Source organism: Canis aureus, chromosome 7 (assembly GCF_053574225.1).
Source record: "Canis aureus isolate CA01 chromosome 7, VMU_Caureus_v.1.0, whole genome shotgun sequence".
Lineage (NCBI taxonomy): Eukaryota > Metazoa > Chordata > Mammalia > Carnivora > Canidae > Canis > Canis aureus.
Genome location: NC_135617.1, coordinates 31,931,187 through 31,948,815, shown reverse-complemented (window position 1 = coordinate 31,948,815; position 17,629 = coordinate 31,931,187).

Genomic DNA, 17,629 nt, shown 5'->3' with positions numbered 1-17,629 from the left:
TAGCTGCCACCGTTAAACGGCATGGCCCCCTTAGATGCAGCCCTCTCTGAAAGCAGGAGAAAACATTTCTGAAGGCAGTCTGAGGCTGATCTCATCACTGAACTATTTCAGACCTTAAACACCAAGACAGAGGGAGGGTGAAGGAGGAAAACAGGCTGTAAGTTTGGAGGAAATGTGCTAAATTGTGAAACCAAATAAGCCAGGTAATCACTGCCCACTTATAACCCCGATTTTCAGTTTTCTTAGTTCTTCTAGAAATGCAGGTCAGGTTGGTTTGGTCATCCTTTCAATCAGCATGTGTTGAGCCCCTAGCACGCAGTGGGTTCTTTCTGAGCAGGACAGTAGTCTCCACCTGGAAGGAGGACAAAACAGAATCAGGAGCAGCGGTTACTGCTGAGTGGTGAATGATGGAGCCAAGGTCAGTTTGTGGCACTCACTGAAACATTATGTATAACCTTCTTTGTTTGTTACAACCCTGCCAATTTTAAAAATTATTTCATGCAGTGGAATATATATGCATACACACATACACATATACACACACACTAAAATATAAAGAGTAATAAACCCCCCCCGTGCCTGTCACCAGCTCATTCATTGCCTTTCCTCCGAGGCGCTGTGTGCTATCCTCTGGCCCTGTCTCACCCGTTTGAGAGCAGGAGCCCCTCTCCTGAACTCTCTTGATCATAGCCTTTCTGTCCTTTATCATATGGATCTTTAAACAATACTAAATGGCATTAAACTGTATCTTCTGTCATTTACTTGATGTTCTTTGCAGTTGGGCATTATCATTTTTAAGCAACCTGTTTTATTTTCACTGCTAAGTACTACACTTCATTATATGACTATCTCACAGTTTTTCCCTTCTCCTGTTATTAGATATTGAACTCCATCTTTCTTTGAAATAGAAAAAGGCAGTGTTGCTATGAACATTCTTTTATATTAAGACTTCTGGTGCACATACCCGAGACTTGATGTATGCCTTGAATAGAATTGCTATGTCATACAATAAAGCACATTATCAACTCTAATAGATAAGGCCAAATTGTTTTCCAAAGTCGTGGTACCAACCTACACTTTCACTGGTATCCTAGATTTTTTGCCAAGCTGAAAAATGTAAAATGATCTCTCTTTGTGGTTACATGTTGTACATATTTGATTACTAATAAGTTGAACATGTTTTATTATGATAATTCCTAAGTAGGAATTTGGAAATTCTTCTTCATGTCTCTTACCTTTTTTCCTATTGTGTTTTGTTTTTAATTATTAGTTTTTATAAGTTCTTTATACTTACCTTTTATTGGTTAATGCTTATTTAACTATTAAAGTAAAGAGAAACTATATTTAGAATAGAAAAATCTTCTGAAGCAATTTCCAGAAGTATGAAAGGCATGTGAAATTTTCTTCTATTTGGAGAAAATAAAGTTAAATGCATATATTGTGTGTTCTTGTGTGCTAATTTTCAACCTGTCAGCATATTAGCCAAGAGAAGATGTACTTTGGAAACCCCTCTCTGGGGCAGCCCAGGTGACTCAGCCGTTTAGCCCCGCCTTCAGCCAAGGGTGTGATCCTGGAGACAGGCATTAAGTCCCACATCGAGCTCTCTGCATGGAGCCTGCTTCTCCCTCTGCCTGTGTCTCTGCCTCTCTCTCTGTGTCTCTCATGAATAAATAAATAAAATCTTAAAAAAAAAAAAAAAGGAAACCCCTCTCTGCTCTAGGAGGTTTCTTTCCTTGAAGCTATTTTAAGGCTCATCAATTCTAGTTATTTGGTCGGAAATTAATGTCATATTTGGTTTTCTGCTACAAAATTTTATCAAAAGGAAATCTTTATGTAGACTACATGTTTATAGATGCACATTTCCTTAGTTTACCAACATGATAGACTTACACTAGGCCAAAATGATGTTACACTTATTAAGGACATCAAAGAAATTCATTTAAAAGATTGTTTCAAATCTATACTTGTAATTAAATAATCCTTAAGCTGAATGAGATAGATATGTAACCTGGGAATATAACCCATGTACTGTGCTTCTAGCATGTTTTCATGTGTGTAAACTGACCAGTAGGTATAAGAATGGGAAACTACAATGCAGTCCTATCTTCTGAGGCTCCTGGGCCAGGAGACAGCATTTTTAATAGACTAAGGACCCTGGCATACTACAAGACTTAGTATGAGAATAAAGGTTGTAAAGTATATTGATTGCATTTTAAATGATCATATTTTGAACATGTTGGATTAAATATTAAAATTTATTTCACCTTTTCTTAAAATGTAGCACAATAAAATGTTAAATTACATGTAGGGCTTGTGTTACAGTTCTCTTGGGTGGTACTATTCTCTACTAGCTTCTTTACCTGAATTTACAATAGAATTTACAAGATTTACAAAACCTTTAAAAGTTTTTTTTGGGTTTTGGCAAAATACTTCTTTAATTTGCAAGATGAAAGGAAATGTGAACATGTTTTGGAATATAATTTTCTAATAGAACTGCCAAGAGAAATGTTTTTCTCATTTTTCTTTTTGTCCTTTTAGCCTGAAGCACATTTGTAGTGAGGAGGGAGATTTTTTTTCCTGGGATAAAAAGAGTAATCTGTGTGTCCTATAATATGGGGCATCTCTCTGTGTATATAACCTCTTGTTCCATTATTGTCTTACAAAGTTGATGTCTCCTGTTGAATTGGTCCACATCTGTGAATAGTCATGGTGGGAGTTTTTTGTGTTTTTTTTCTTTATTTTTAAAGAGAGAATTGAATGAGCCATACAGATGCATCTAAACCTGCAAAACAGTGACCAATATCAGGATTTTATCCTAGATTTCCTAAAATGTTGTCTGTATCTGTAAAACTCATTTGAACTCATAAGAATATATGGTGATTGTCTTTCTGAAAGTTTCTTTCTGGTCTCATTGCCAAATATTAAAACAAAATGTGAGTATTAAGGAAAAATATCTTCCTTTTTATTGCCCAGGTTTTTAAACCATTTTCTTGTTGCTACTACTTAGCAAAATAGTTTCTTGGGGGGGAAAGCTACATTAGTTTTGTTATTAAAATAATTGATGGTGACAGTAGTTGTTTAGGTAGGAGAATGGTTTTTTTTGGTGTGTGTGTGTGTGTGTGTGTGTGTGTGTGTGTGTTTATTTTGTTTGGGACCTTTCCCTGAAATGAGAGTGATTGTATGATAGCCCTTGCAAGTCAACAGAAGCCAACTATCTGTGTTTCATGTAACTGTTTTGCATGTTGTTTGGGGGCTCATTTGTCATTCTCATGAACTACCACACCTTTGTTGGATTTATACTTTCAGGATGGATGCAATAACCCCACAGAATCTGTCTGAGGTAAATTATAGATAAACATTTCTCAGGTTAACTTGATTTAGCTTATTGATACTATTATCCCAATCTGTTAAATTGGGATAGTATTTTTCTTCATATCAATCCATTTCATGCCATGTACTAATAATATATCACTAGGTTGAAATACAGATTCTGGGCTCTGGGACAGCCCATAACTAGATTCATTGATGACTCAGATCAATAGATAGGGCAAAAAAGACCAGTAATTTGGCATTGAGTCTGTTATCCTGGACCAGACTTACCCTCTATTCTCACCCTGCCTGTCTTTAGTGGCAAACCACCCGTAAACAATCTGCTCCTAGCCACATCCTAACCAACTAGTATGGGTAGCAGAAGTGATGACAACAGCAATATTTTTACTCCCCAGATTGGCAGACAGAAGGAATGCCTCCCCCTGCAACTTCCCTTGCTGCACTATTTTACATGCCTAATAAGTATTTATTATTACACCATCACAATCATAAATGAGAAACTGAATCCTGACAGGTTTCCTATCCTAGTCATGAGGTGACTGGGGAAATAGAATTTTAGCAGTTAGGTATCTGGCAAGTGAAATGATTACAGCATTCAGACTTGTGGGTGGTTTCTGAATGACAACAGGAAATCTGTTCCCCATCATTGACTCATTTAGAGACCAAGTTGCCTCTGAGCAATTCCAGAGGGATTCAGACCTCTAGAACCCCAACACATAAACTGTAACATCTGCAGCGAGAGGGGACAGAGGTACTGCTGGAATCAGATGGACATGGAGTGAAGGCAAATGACAAGTTGTGATGGGAGAATTTGGGTGGAAATGGTGTCTACCTAAAGAGATGGCCACCTTGCTGAAAATGGGTAATTTTAGCAGAGAAAAGATTTCAAATGATGGTGAAGATCTGTTTTTTTCCCAGTGTTTTCACCATTACTGAAAACTTTATTTCATTTTCATTGCAAATTGCCCTTTATGGAGTAGTATTTTCAATATAGTTATAATTTACATTTGTTGCTAATTGGAAGAGCATCCTTCGCATGATTTGTGGTAGAACTAAGGGTCACCATATAAGTTGTCTAGCCAAAGCCCAAGAACTCTGTGCGGGTAAGTCGTATATATATAATATATATATTTTTTTCGTACCCCAGCTTGTAAACATCTGAGAAAGAAGAGAATAGCACTTTCCCATTCAGTGAGGGTATAACCACCAATCACCAGTTAAGCCCAAATACGATGTTATAAAAACCACATCCATTTTCTCTTCTGTATTAAAACCAGTATGTATGGGACGCCTGGGTGGCTCACCAGTTTGGCACCTGCCTTCCGCCCCGGAGTCCCAGGATCAAGTCCCACGTCGGGCTCCCTGCATGGTGCCTGCTTCTCCTTCTGCCTTGTGTCTCTGCCTCTCTCTCCCTCTCTGTGTCTCTCATGAATAAATAAATAAAATCTTAAAAAAAATAAAACCAGTATGTGAGTTTGTTGATACTCAGTATTGATACTTACGTTTGCAAGATGCTGATGAAAGTGTAATACTCTGTAACTTAACCTGTGAGCATAAGTGTTCACTACTTAGTAGCTCAGAAGCTGCTTCTCTTTTTTTTTCCTTTCTTTTCTTTTCTTTTCTTTTTAGAAGCTGCTTTTCTTGGTGTTATTTTCTACCATTTGATCTGGGTCCACTTTTTATTAAGAGAGTCAAATTACTTGTATGTCTTTTTATTTTATGTACACTAAATGTATAAAAGCTGACCCTACAGTCAAATAAAATACATGGTTTATTAGTATGTGTTCAACAGTCTGCTTAATAATTTAAAAAATGACCATGAACTAAGAAGTCTAGTTTTTTCTTACTGTATCACTAGTAACTTCTACTCCTTCTGTCCTTTCTGCTGACAACTACTAGTTGTGTAAGTGAAATGTGTTTTTTATCAGTCTGTAACCAAACACGAGGTAAACACCACATGGTTATTTACCCAGGAAGTTAAATATAAAGGGTTACCAAACATTGACAAAGGAGTGACTATCAGATGTAAGAAAACTGTATTTTACCCTGGGGCTAAGGGACAATACCCAAGGAAGGGCAGACCGGGAAGGGAAGCGGCCTTCAGAGCTCTTTGGAGAAGTTAGAGTTGCAGCTCACTTGATGGCACAGAGGTTCGCAGGTTGCCCAGTCATGGTGCAACAGGAAGCAACCTCGAGTGCAGTTGGGACCCAGTGAGCCACGGCCAGGCTCGTGTGCTACAAAGAGAGTCCAGTTGCCAGTTCAGATGGGAGACACAGAGCATGCGTCTATGTCAAGGAAGCTACAGGGAGGTTACTGGCAGGCCAGCACTCCAGGTCTCTGGGGGACCATGTGCCCGGGGCCTCCAAGAGAAGGCAGCACCATTAGATCCATACCACTGACCCAGTGTGCGGCAGCCACACAGGAGAGCCTCCCTCCAACTGAGAAATCTTGACATCGTACTCGTGTGAGGGAGACTTGCTAAAAGGAATTCCGTCCACGATTACAGAACACGTGCCAGAGGGTGAACTTGGAGCTAAGACATGGTAAACTGATAACTGGCATGTATCGCAAATGAATTCTCTTAATGACTTCTTATTGGGAATTAGCCATGTTCATTAAAAGCAAGAGGATGATCAGTGTCTTGTGAAGTTTAGGCAGTTCAAGTGAAAATTTGCATTAAAAGCAATTCCCTGGGGATCCCTGGGTGGCTCAGCACTTTAGCACCTGCCTTCGGCCCAGGGCGTAATCCTGGAGTTCCGGGATCAAGTCCCACATCAGGCTCCCTGCATGGAGCTTGCTTCTCCCTCTGCTTGTGTCTCTGCTTCTCTCTCTCTCTCTCTCTCTCATGAATAAATAAATAAAATCTTTAAAAATAAATGAAAAAATAAAAGCAATACCGATGTCTTGCTGTCAGGTATCCAAAACTTTATTGTGGGAAGTTGGCAACTCACTTGTTGACTAACCTGGTGAGCATCATGTCACAAACACAATGTTACAGAAAGATGCAAATTTTAGGATGTAACCATGACTTCTAGTCATCCTTATGTTGAAGATGAAATATTTAAAGGAAAAAGCTCATATGATGCTGAAATAAATATTTAAAGCTTCTAGAAATGCCTCGTCATATAATCAGTTATCAGAGGATATGCACCAACCTATTTATAGAGCACTGCTCTTAGCCTTGCACTAGAATTTCTCAAATTCCTCAACAATAAATACCAAGAACAAAGGACATAGCTATTGGCTCTGAATCTTTTTGCTTTTAATTTACTCCTGTGGCAAACAGAAAATTGAAAAACTTCTCTGTAAAGTCTGACCTACTCACTCACCCTAAAAGATCTTACCTCTAATGGAAGACAAGACAGAAGGTTATTAGGAAATAGAATGTGCCAGATCCAATTAAATCCAATAATTATGTGCATTCCCAGACTCTCGGTTCATGGTGGCTAAGTGATTAAGCGGGTGGGTAGATGAAGAGATAGATGATCCTGCCAGATAGTCTTCCTTTATTAACTTCTAAGTGAGCCTGAAGTGAAAAAAAATTAATTTTGCTGAGGAAGTCATTGGCTTCAAAAGACAACTAATCCAGACTACTCCATTCCTTACCTGTGCCTGCCTCTATCTAGCCTTGCTACTGGGAAGCTTGGTTTGCCCGTTTTCTGTCTTGATTTTCTCACTAGTATCGGAGGGTTTTGTGTGACATCGAGGGATGTTTACTAAATCAAGATAACAAATAGATATTCAGAGTGCCAACATCGTTCTGGACTTGATTGGGAGAATAAAAGTAGCTTCCAGTGTGGCTCTGTCATATTGGAGTTTACAGCGTTGACGTGGTTGTGCTGCCACCGAGCCCACCCTGGGAAAGGACTTCTGCAGTGGAAAGGAGCCTTCACACACTCTGCGCCCTTTTAATTCTATGGTGCAGATTTTATAGGTGTCTGTAAATCAGTAGTAACATTAGTCTTGGTTCCAGGAATTCATTACTCTTACTCCACAAACCCAGAGTTTGTCATCCATCAATACACATGCCGGCGAGGTTTGAGACTATTATCTCACAGAAGTTGTAGTTAGCAAAACACTCCATTTCTCTAATAGGCAAATGGAAGGGTCACTGCTAGCTTGCAATAAAAACAGGCCAAAATCCGATAATCACTCATTATAGAACTACCCGTTCTTCCAATGTGACTGATACTCTTTAATATCGTACTTAAACACAAAAACAAAACCTTAACTAGCACAGCAAATTCAGTCCCTAACATGACCTTTGGGTTGTTTCTCTGTTCAAGGAAAAACCCTGGCCTTCCTGGGCTCCTTATCAATTTTAGCCCTAAAGTCAGAAATCAATACCCGTTGCCTTTAGAAGCCTGACAATTCTGCGAGTTTAGCAGTAACTAGATATAGCCCTTAAATGAGCTCACTGCTGTTCGGTATTTTTCTTGGGGAGAGCACGTGGGCGGGTGATAAAAACAGCTTGTTCTCTTGTCTTACAATAACCTTCATTATAGTCAAAGTTCTTTGCCTACCAGTAGCTTTGGTTATATTCAAAGCTTTCAGAAAATGTATAGATGTTAAATGCAAGATGTGGAAAGCTCTCATTTCTTTATATGTGTGCGTGTGTGTGTGCATGTGAGCGTGTGCACACATATGTGTGCGCGTTTGTGTGTGCACACATGTGTGTTTGTGTGTGGGTGTGTGCACACGTCTGCGTTTGTGTGTGCACGCACACATTTGTGTGCGCGTGTGTGCGTATCTGCGCACGTGTGTGTGTGTATACACATCCATACATATATATCTTAGTGGAGATTTGTCTCAATTTTTAGTTCTACTAAATCTTAGCTTAAAGGAAAAGGAGGCAATAATACCTTTAAACAGAATGTTCTTTCCAGTTATTCCATTCAAGTCTTTCTCTAGCCTATGAAATTTAACCTATAGCAGCCATCAGAAGTAAGCTGCAGTAATTACAGTCAGAAATAGGAAACAGGGAGAGAGTGACAAGTGAATAGCAAAAGTGGCGGCAGTGCCATGGCACAAATAGGGACACACAGAGGAGGCAATTCTAGCATAAAGGAAAAAAGTGGAAGAACTGAACTGATGATTTTTGTAGAAGTCCGTCCTATGTTTTGAAGTCAAAACAGACAACTCTTCTGGATTTGGCAACATGGAGAAACCTGTACAATCAGAAAGGAGCAGTCCTGGAGGGCAGGGTTTCAATCTTTCTGAATCCTTCTGAATTCTCCCACTCGGCATTCTTATTTCAAATTTTAAAATACCACATACTTATATTTATAAGTTGTAAAATTTCCAAATGGGGAAGAACCAAATATTAGTGAACTTTTGGAGTATTTCCAGAACTCTAAATGTATCCACTCTCCAATGTTTGCTGCTTTTCCACTTGCTTTGAAAATCAAATCAACCTAGTTCCTCCAAAACTGCATGCAAATCTAAAGGAAAGGAAAACATTAAAATGGTGTTGTGCAAGAAAAATGATTGTTTTGTAAGTTTATGGACCTGGGTGCATCTTTAGTGAATATTCTGAAAGTCAAACAAAATCCACCCTGTTCCAGTGCTGATGTGGAAAATAGAACAAAAGAATAAAATTAAAAAGTAGCTACATATATCATTTCTTCTCTTAGTTTGAATTTTGCACAGAACAGTAGAGCTGGAATGGAATAAATACACATATATGTAACAGGTGAAAAACTATATATATATTCCCCCCTCCCCCCCCCCCCCCCCCCAGCTGGATAATCTAAAAAAAAAAATACTACATGCCCAGCATGTATATATACAGGGCCAGGCACCCTTCAACAGGACTTGGCTGGTGGCGACACCTAGAGGCCGGACAGCTGAGTACCAGTTACACATTTCACTTGTCACCACAGTGATTAAAAAAGACCTGTGAGGATAATGGCGAAAAGGAAATTTACCTTTTCAAAAATCTTTTTCAGTATATATTTATGAATGTTAAATTGGAAATGAAGGTCTGGGGCAGGAGAAACTGCAGTATTTCAGAAAGTTACCCAAGTGGGTCAGGATACAGATGTTGTCAAAGGAGGTAGGCATTCCTGCACCTTTGGGGCAGGCAGGGAGCCTGGGGAGCTGCGGGTGGGGCGCAGGAGCTGATCGCCAAGCCAGACGCGTTGTGTTTGAATTTCCTTATTGCCATGCTCATTCTCAAAGAGTGGCAGGGAATTTAAAAGTAAACTACAGACCAAATAAGATTTCCTACAGCACCAACCACAGGATCTCGCACCAATAGGTGATAGAAAATATTAAATGTGACTCTGTGTTTTGCTGGAGTGATATAGTGGGAAGGTTCTGACCTCCTTGCCAGCCCTGATGCAGCTGGACCAGCAGAACTAGAGCCATTGCCTGCAGCTTCTCTCACAGCTCAGGGAGAAAGAGCAGAGAGAAAAAAACACAAGAACAGAGAAGATGACCCTGAGACATTTTTAATTCATGCATTCTGTAGAAGAACATTAACTGAGCACTGTATTAGTTTCCTACCGCTGCTGTTACTGCAAATTACCCAAACTCAGTGGCTTAAAATAACATAAATGTATGGTGGGCTTCAGGAGGTCAGAAGTCCAAAATGGATTCTTACAGGCTAAAATCAAGGTGTTGGCAGGGATGTGTTTCTTTCTGCTGGTTCTAGGAGAAAATTCATTTCTTTGCCTTTTCCAGTTTCTACAAGCTGCCTGCATGCCTTAGCTCAGGGCTGCACCACTTGGCTTCTGCTTTCATTTGACATCTCCTTTGATTTAGCCACTTCTTCCTTAAAAGGATCCATGTGATTACATTGGGCCCACTCAAAATAATCTGAGATAAACTCTCCATTTCAAGATCATTAATGCCATCTGCAAATTCCCTTTGCCATTGTAAAGCAACACATTCACAGGCTCAAGGGATTAGGATGTGGACATCTTTGGGAGGAGTGCATTATTCTGTCTACCACAAGCACCCTATAGGTGAACACTGTGCCAACCAGGCCCGGGAGACATAACGTCCCTGCCTTTAACAGGGTGGAGATGGGGATTGTGGGAAAAAAAAAAAAAGATTTTTCAGCAGGAAAAACAGTGGTTATGAAGGTAACAGCCTTAGCTCAGCTGAGGCAATCGGTTCAGGCTTCCTAATCCAGGTGCCATGTGACCTAGCTCTGGAAGATCAGGGAGCGTCAGCTCTGGGGGTGAGAAAGGGAGTTTGAAGCAAAGCAAATAGCATATGCAAAAGTTCAGAAATGTGTGAAATAGCTCAGCAGTTTCCATGATTAATAAGATGTCAGGTTGTGCTGCTGGAGGTGGCAGGAGATGAGGCTGAACCTAATCACTCAACTACCTTATGAGAGATTGTTCTTCCTATAATAATATGTGTTCTGGGCTCAGAGAAAAAGGAGGCCGATCTTTTCTCACATAAACATTACTTCCCAGTGTCTGTGGTATAAGAAATTATGTTCAACCCTGATAAAACAGCCAAATGTATTTTAATCTACCTTTTTATTAGCCACTTCTAATAATAAAAGAAAAAGGAGCCATAAAGCTAGAATGAAGATAAGCAATTGATAATCCAATGAAAATATTAAAAGACAATATCTAGAGAAAGATGTATAATATATTTTTCATAAGATTCTTAATATAGTTCTGTTCTCTTACTGCTGGCCTCATGAAAATTTTAGTGAGATTTTCATTAAGAAGAGAAGATTGCCATGGTAAAGACCCAAAGGTGAATTGTTAAGAAATGTGAAACAAATGTGATATTATTGAACCATTTCACACTAAAGAGCTTGTAAAACATGTATTTCCCTGCTATTATGGAAATTTTATTAGATTTTTATCTTTTGAATATAGACGAATCCCCAGCTGGTGCTTCTTGCATCGGCCTACAAAAGAAGTGAGAAATGTGGCTAGAAATCCATGAGGGTCAGTGGATCAAGGTGGAATGAAAGTTTGGAGTGACTGAGGCATCATAGGTGTTTCCCCAATATCAGGAATTGCAGTTATAACATTAAGGAGGTAGCAGACTATAATAGGCTATGGGACTTGGACATAAGTCTGGAACTCTTACTACTTAAAATGTGGTCCAAGGAGCAGGAGCAACACATGGAGACTACCACACCCCAACCCTGGTCAAAATCACGTTTTAACAAGCCCCTACTTATTCAGAGTCACACTGAGGTTTGATAAGCATGCTATAGATCATGGAAGATATTGAAAGATTTAAAGCAAGAGTGTCCAAGAATTAGGTTCACATTTGTATAAAATCACAGAGTTGCAGTGAGAGGAGAAGATGGGTTGTGAACCATGGTGATCTGGGGAAGAATAGAGGTAGAGACCAATTAGAAAGTTAATTCAGGGTTGATAAGGATTGGAACAAGGATCATGGCCATAGAGATGTCTGATTAACTGTTGAGGAGAGAGAGGAGTGAAGGGTGACACCCATATTTTCTGGTTTGGCTGATGGGTGCAATTAACTAAAATAGGGGAAATAATGAGGCTGGTTTTGGACACTGAGCTTGAGATGCAGGCGAAACACCCAGGTGATGAAATTCACCATTGGACAGCAGTGTTGCTGGGCTAAGATAGTTCAGGAAGTCCTGGAGAACAGAAAATGAATGACCACCTGAGAAGTAGGAAAACCAGTGGAAAATATTGTATGGGAAGCTGAGAGAGAGAAGAGTCTCAAAGAAAGGTCAAACAAACACTAAAACACATCCTTTGGATGTGACATCCTAGTTTTGGGGTGAGCTCCTTAGTAATTTATAGGCCCCCAAAATGTGAGACAGAATTGAGAAATTGAGAGGGAGTGGATAGAAATGGAATAAGACCATGAATGCATAGAGAAAGTCACTAAAGAAAAATTCCAAGTTGGAGTGTGTGGACTTGTAGTAGCAGGTGTGATTTTAAGGACTCTTATGGCAGCAAGCAAGCCACTTGAAAAGGAGAATGCTTCAGCCAAAATCTTATAAGAGCCAACTGAAGCACAGGGAGCCCAGAAAAAAGAAAGAAAATTGAGAAAATGGAGATGAGAGGCATTAGAGGTCCTATAGAGATTTTTACAGAAGGAAAACAAAGAAGAAAGTTGGAAATAAGTGATAAAGACAGGGGTGACTCTATTTTAAACGATGGTCATTAAGAGTGTCTTCAGTTTTGCTCTATCTCGTGAAGCGTATGGGGTTAGCCCTGCCTATTGTCTTACATCACTAATGACGTCTCAGCTGGCTGTCCACGCTACACTGTGTTGGAAGTTCTCCATGCACTAGACCCGCTGTTACCTAGCTGTGTTTCTCTAGGTGTAATATTTTTAGTGCATTACAAACTGGGTAGGCTTCAAGTTATTGTACTTTCTTAATGTTCACAGTCCATGAGCTACAGAGATGTTTTTATCATGGTAATTTTTTTAGTGTCTTCGAAAGATGTATGCTTTGGGGATCTGTTCTACTCAAGAAGCAAAGCCCACAGGAAGGCTTCCATATAAGTGAATGGGAGATCCTCACAGACATGTAAGTTACTAGCTGTATCTAATCTTACCTTCTATTCTAGTATAATTCACAAAAACTTGATTCTGAAGCTGTACTTTTGTTTCCATGATTTTTATGTTTTTTTAAAGTAAAACTAAAAATGACAGAGTAATTACTATCTTTGTAGGAGTCTTTATTTTTACTCAGTCATTACATACAATAATTTCTTCCTCCAAACAAAACATCATAAATCTGAAAGATTTTTAAATTGCCTGCTAATTGGTTTAGTTCAGTTGTTGGCCATACAGCGGGACCTCCCATACGGGGTCTTCATTCATTTTACAGTATTTGTTTATTGTCACCTTTCCCAGGTAACACATCTCTTTTCCACTTGCACAGTCTAAATAATTGAATTCACCCAGTCCTGTATCCAGACGCTATCATTTTTTCCTAAACCTACCTTTATCATCACACCAGTGCTCCTCATTGGGTAACCTGGTATTTATTATCAGCCCACATAACTGGCACTTGTAGCCATCTACAGCCCAAAGATAATTTGGATGTGAAGCAAATAGGACCAACCCATCTTGTTAAATTCAAGCAGTGATAACAGAATACTGATTTGAGGACTGAAGTTAACACATTAGGCACGGCTGGATCTTGGGACTCCAGCCATGTTGCCAGGGCTCTTTCTCTCCAGCTCTCTGCTTGAGCCTGTGTCTGGCTTCATTTCCCAGAGTATTTTCCATGCTGAAGGAAAAACAGCTCCATGGTCCTTAAAACTAATAACTATATATCAAATTTCAGGGAAGACCTTGGCCAGTCTGGATCACATATCCACCCTACAGAATAGCCTACCAGAACCACATGGAGTATGGAGAGGTGGTTCCCCAAAAGAAAGGTTGGGGGGGGGGGCTATTGTCACTTGTCATGGTGGTCAGATGAAAATAACAGATATCTGCTACGCCCCCAAAAATGAGTGAAATTAGTCGTTTGGAAATGTTCTGAAAATGATCAGAAGCCACATAAATCGAGTAGTAAGACTTTGTGAATAACAGAATTTGATTTAAGGTAGAATTAGGGACATGACAGTATAAAAGAAGATCATACCCTAATTGATCACAATATGATACCAGAAATAAAGTGAAGAGAAAAAGAGAAGCCCTTACAGAGAAAGACAGATAAAGAGCAGAAATCTCAGTGAGCCCCAGATGGGATCCTGACAGGATGATGCAAGTTATTCTTTAGCAAACACATTGAGCGCCTACTACATTCTAAGGCAGTAGCTCTCAAGCTTTTTGACCCTGAGCCACGTTGAGAAATACATCACATGTCAATCCCCTAACATGTACATATCATGTAATTGTAATACAACTATATGAAAAATATTTACTCTTTCAATATACAGTGCTCCCTGACATTTTCCATTCAGTCCATTGCATATTTCAAAAATTCCTGCGTGTTAGTTTGCCAGGACTGCCATAACAAAGTATTGCAGACTGGGTGGCTTGAACCACAAAAATTTGTTTTCTCACGATTCTGAGGCTGAAAGTCTGAAAGTCTCAGAATGAGGTTTCAGCAAGTTTGGTTTCTTCTGAGGCCTTTGTCCCTAGCTTATAGATGACTATCTTCTCCCTGTGTCTTCACATGGTCTTTCTTCTGTATATGTTTGTATCCAAATTTCCTTTTCTTAAAGGACCCCAATCCTACTGGATTGGGACCCACCCTCATAGCCTCATATTACCTTAATTACCTCTCTAAAGGTCCTGTCTCTAAATACAATCACATTCTGAGATACTGGGGATCAGGACTTCAATAAGCGAATTTTAGAGGACACAACCGTGCCCATGACATACTGGTTTCTACCCAGTAACTTAGTTTCACAGTCCTCTATTGGGTTGTGCCATGCAGTTTGTAAACACTGTTCTAGGAAAAACAGAGAATACCTTCTGTCAAGGAAGTCACTATCTAGCTCAGGGCTCAGTATCCTTTTTCTGTAAAAGGCCAAGTAGTAAATATCTTAAGTTTTATTGGTTATATAAGGCCCCTACTGTGTATTTCTTTGTTTTTCTTTAAAGCACTTTCAATCTGAGCTCAAAGATTGTACCCAGACAGACTACAGATTTGATTTAGCCAGGGGACCAGTAATCTAACTGTCCACTTGGTTGGGCGCTTCCTTCAAGCCTCATAGAAGAGGACACCATATTAAAATGATCTGATTCCTTCATTCCAATTCTAATTTTGCTTATGCAACCTCCAGAAATAATTTGGCTTTCCAAGTAGACTGTCCAATTTCTAAGAAAAGATGTACAGGTCAGAAAACACAATATTCTGGATTACTTAGCAGTTATTTTCCAATTTCTAATTCATAAACTGGCAATTTGATTGTCACATGTGTATGTGTATTTGTGTGTAATGTGCTTATTTCAATGAATCAGCTCAACTCGGCATTCGCTGAGAAACTTTGCTGTGGGAACTTGTATTCCAAAAGCTAGATCTGGGAACAGAGTCACCACAGGTTGTGCCATTCTGGGTGGGCCCAGTCTAGGAAAACATGCAGCATCCCTATTCCTCACAGTATCAATTTTCTATAAGGTCAAGTGATTAAATGTGACTAAATAGAAAGAAAGGTTGAAATCTGACAGAGACAATGTGTTCTATGTGCCAGAAGAGTAAACACCTGAGTTGCATTCCATCCTACTTTCTTTGTCCTTTTAGGAATCATTTTACTTCTCTAAACATCTCTCTGCATGTCTACAAAAATGGCTGCCAACCATTTTTCCATCCTTCTTCCTGCAAACCACTTGCCCCATCAAGAGATAGGATCTGTTTCCCCTCCCTTTAAATCTGGGCTGGCTGAGTGACTTGCTTCGTCCAGCACAGTGTGGTGGGAACGAGACTGCACTAACTCCAGGCCTGGGCTTTATGAGGCCTGGCAATTTCTGCTTTGCTCTGGTGGGCTGTGGCTATGTAAAGAAACTTAGACTACACTACAGAATAATGGAAGATCACATGATGAGACCCAGCCAGCACCCAGCTGAGGTGTGGAACATGTGAATAAAGGTATCTTGGGTGTTCTTGGGTGTTTCCCAGCCTGAGCTGAGTACCTGGCTCATGAAGCCACCTATGCAATCCCAAATAACACTGTGAGGACAGAACCTCCCAGCAGAGCCGATCCATCCCACAGAATTATGGGAAATAATAAATAGTTTATTATTAAATTATTAAACAATTGTCCTGCATTAAGAGAGCAGAATGGAGGAAAGCTCTCTAGGTAACCCTGATGCTACCTTGTCTCAGTTAAGAATAGTTTGGGCTGCAACTACTCGACGAAACCCTAATTACAGTAGCTTAAACAACATGGAAGTTTATTTCTCCATCATGTGAAAACCTTGGGACACTGAAATAACTAGTCAGAAAACACATAGAGCATAGAGTGCTACAGCTTTTTTCTACTTTGGTCAAGAACATGCTTTTTCCAACAGTAATTCTATCACTTCATCTGCCCTCCCCCCAGTCAGCATCCTCAATTTCAAGTTACTAAACCAATGATTACTCTTTCAGAGTTGCCCCCACACTAACTCTGAATAGAAGTGCATGTGGATTTTAGTTTAGAACACCTTAGCTCCTCAGATCTACTCTCAGCTTCAGGCTTCAAGAAAGACTGACTGATGCTAAGTATCTTCCTGGAGGACCACAAACCTCTGGCTGGATCGTCCAATAATTGCAGAGACTAATTTAGTCACAAGTGTTAAGCTTTGGGAACTTCCACTGCATACCCCTCCTTCAAAGCCTTGAGTAGGGACCTAGCAATATGTTCCCATATCATCATATATTTGTATAAAAGTAATCATAAGGCTGGTCAAGACTACTGTCTTTCTCTTCTGTCATCATTTCTCTAGTGTCAAGTATATCCAATTGGCCAGGGGCTAAAATATGGCTGAGGGGAAGCTGAACTGGGGATACACTTAGTTTGAAAAATGTTTGTGTAGTTGGCAGTTACTTCTTTGTACAGGGAAGTTACTGCTAGCTGGCTTGGTGTGGGATGAGCTCCAAGAATACTCCTGCTTCCCACTGTGCTGATTCACAGCATCACAGCACAATGATGCAGGACCAGAGGTGGAATCGTGCTATAAACATGTCCTACTACCGTTGCTATTGAAGCAAATGGACATAGAAGAAAAAATAAGGTTTGTGATGTATCAACCATAAGCTGGTCTGTGGAAAGTTTTCCTATCACCAGTGTGTAACATTGCATACTGAGGGTTCAGTTCTCACTGATGCCAAACCAAAAGAGAAGTTCTTTCTGGTCAGGAAGGTAAGCAATAAATACATGTAATTATAAAAGTACCAACACTTTTTTCTTTTTTTTAAAAGATTATTTATTTATTTATTCACGAGAGACACACAGAGAGAGGCAGAGGGAGAAGCAGGCTCCATGCAGGGAGCCCGATGTGGGACTCAATCCCAGGTCTCCAGGATCACGCCCTGGGCTGAAGGCAGCGCTAAACCACTGAGCCACCTGGGCTGCCCTACTTTTTTTCATTTTTTGATGGGAATTATGCAAAATAGAATGTAATGGAATTCCTCAGTTTGAAAATACAAACCTGCAGATTAGTGAGGATATCTGTACCTGAATTACACATTTTATGCATCCTAACACATCAGATTTAGTTTTAGCAATTTTGATACAGGCTGTCCTGACATATAGTTCAGTAGTTCCAGACAAAATGACCCACATAACTGAGTGTTATAGTTCAAATAATATTTAAGATTAGTCACTTACTGCAATAAAAAATCTGAAATGCTCTGAAATCCTACAACACATATACAGAAGAAATTTAC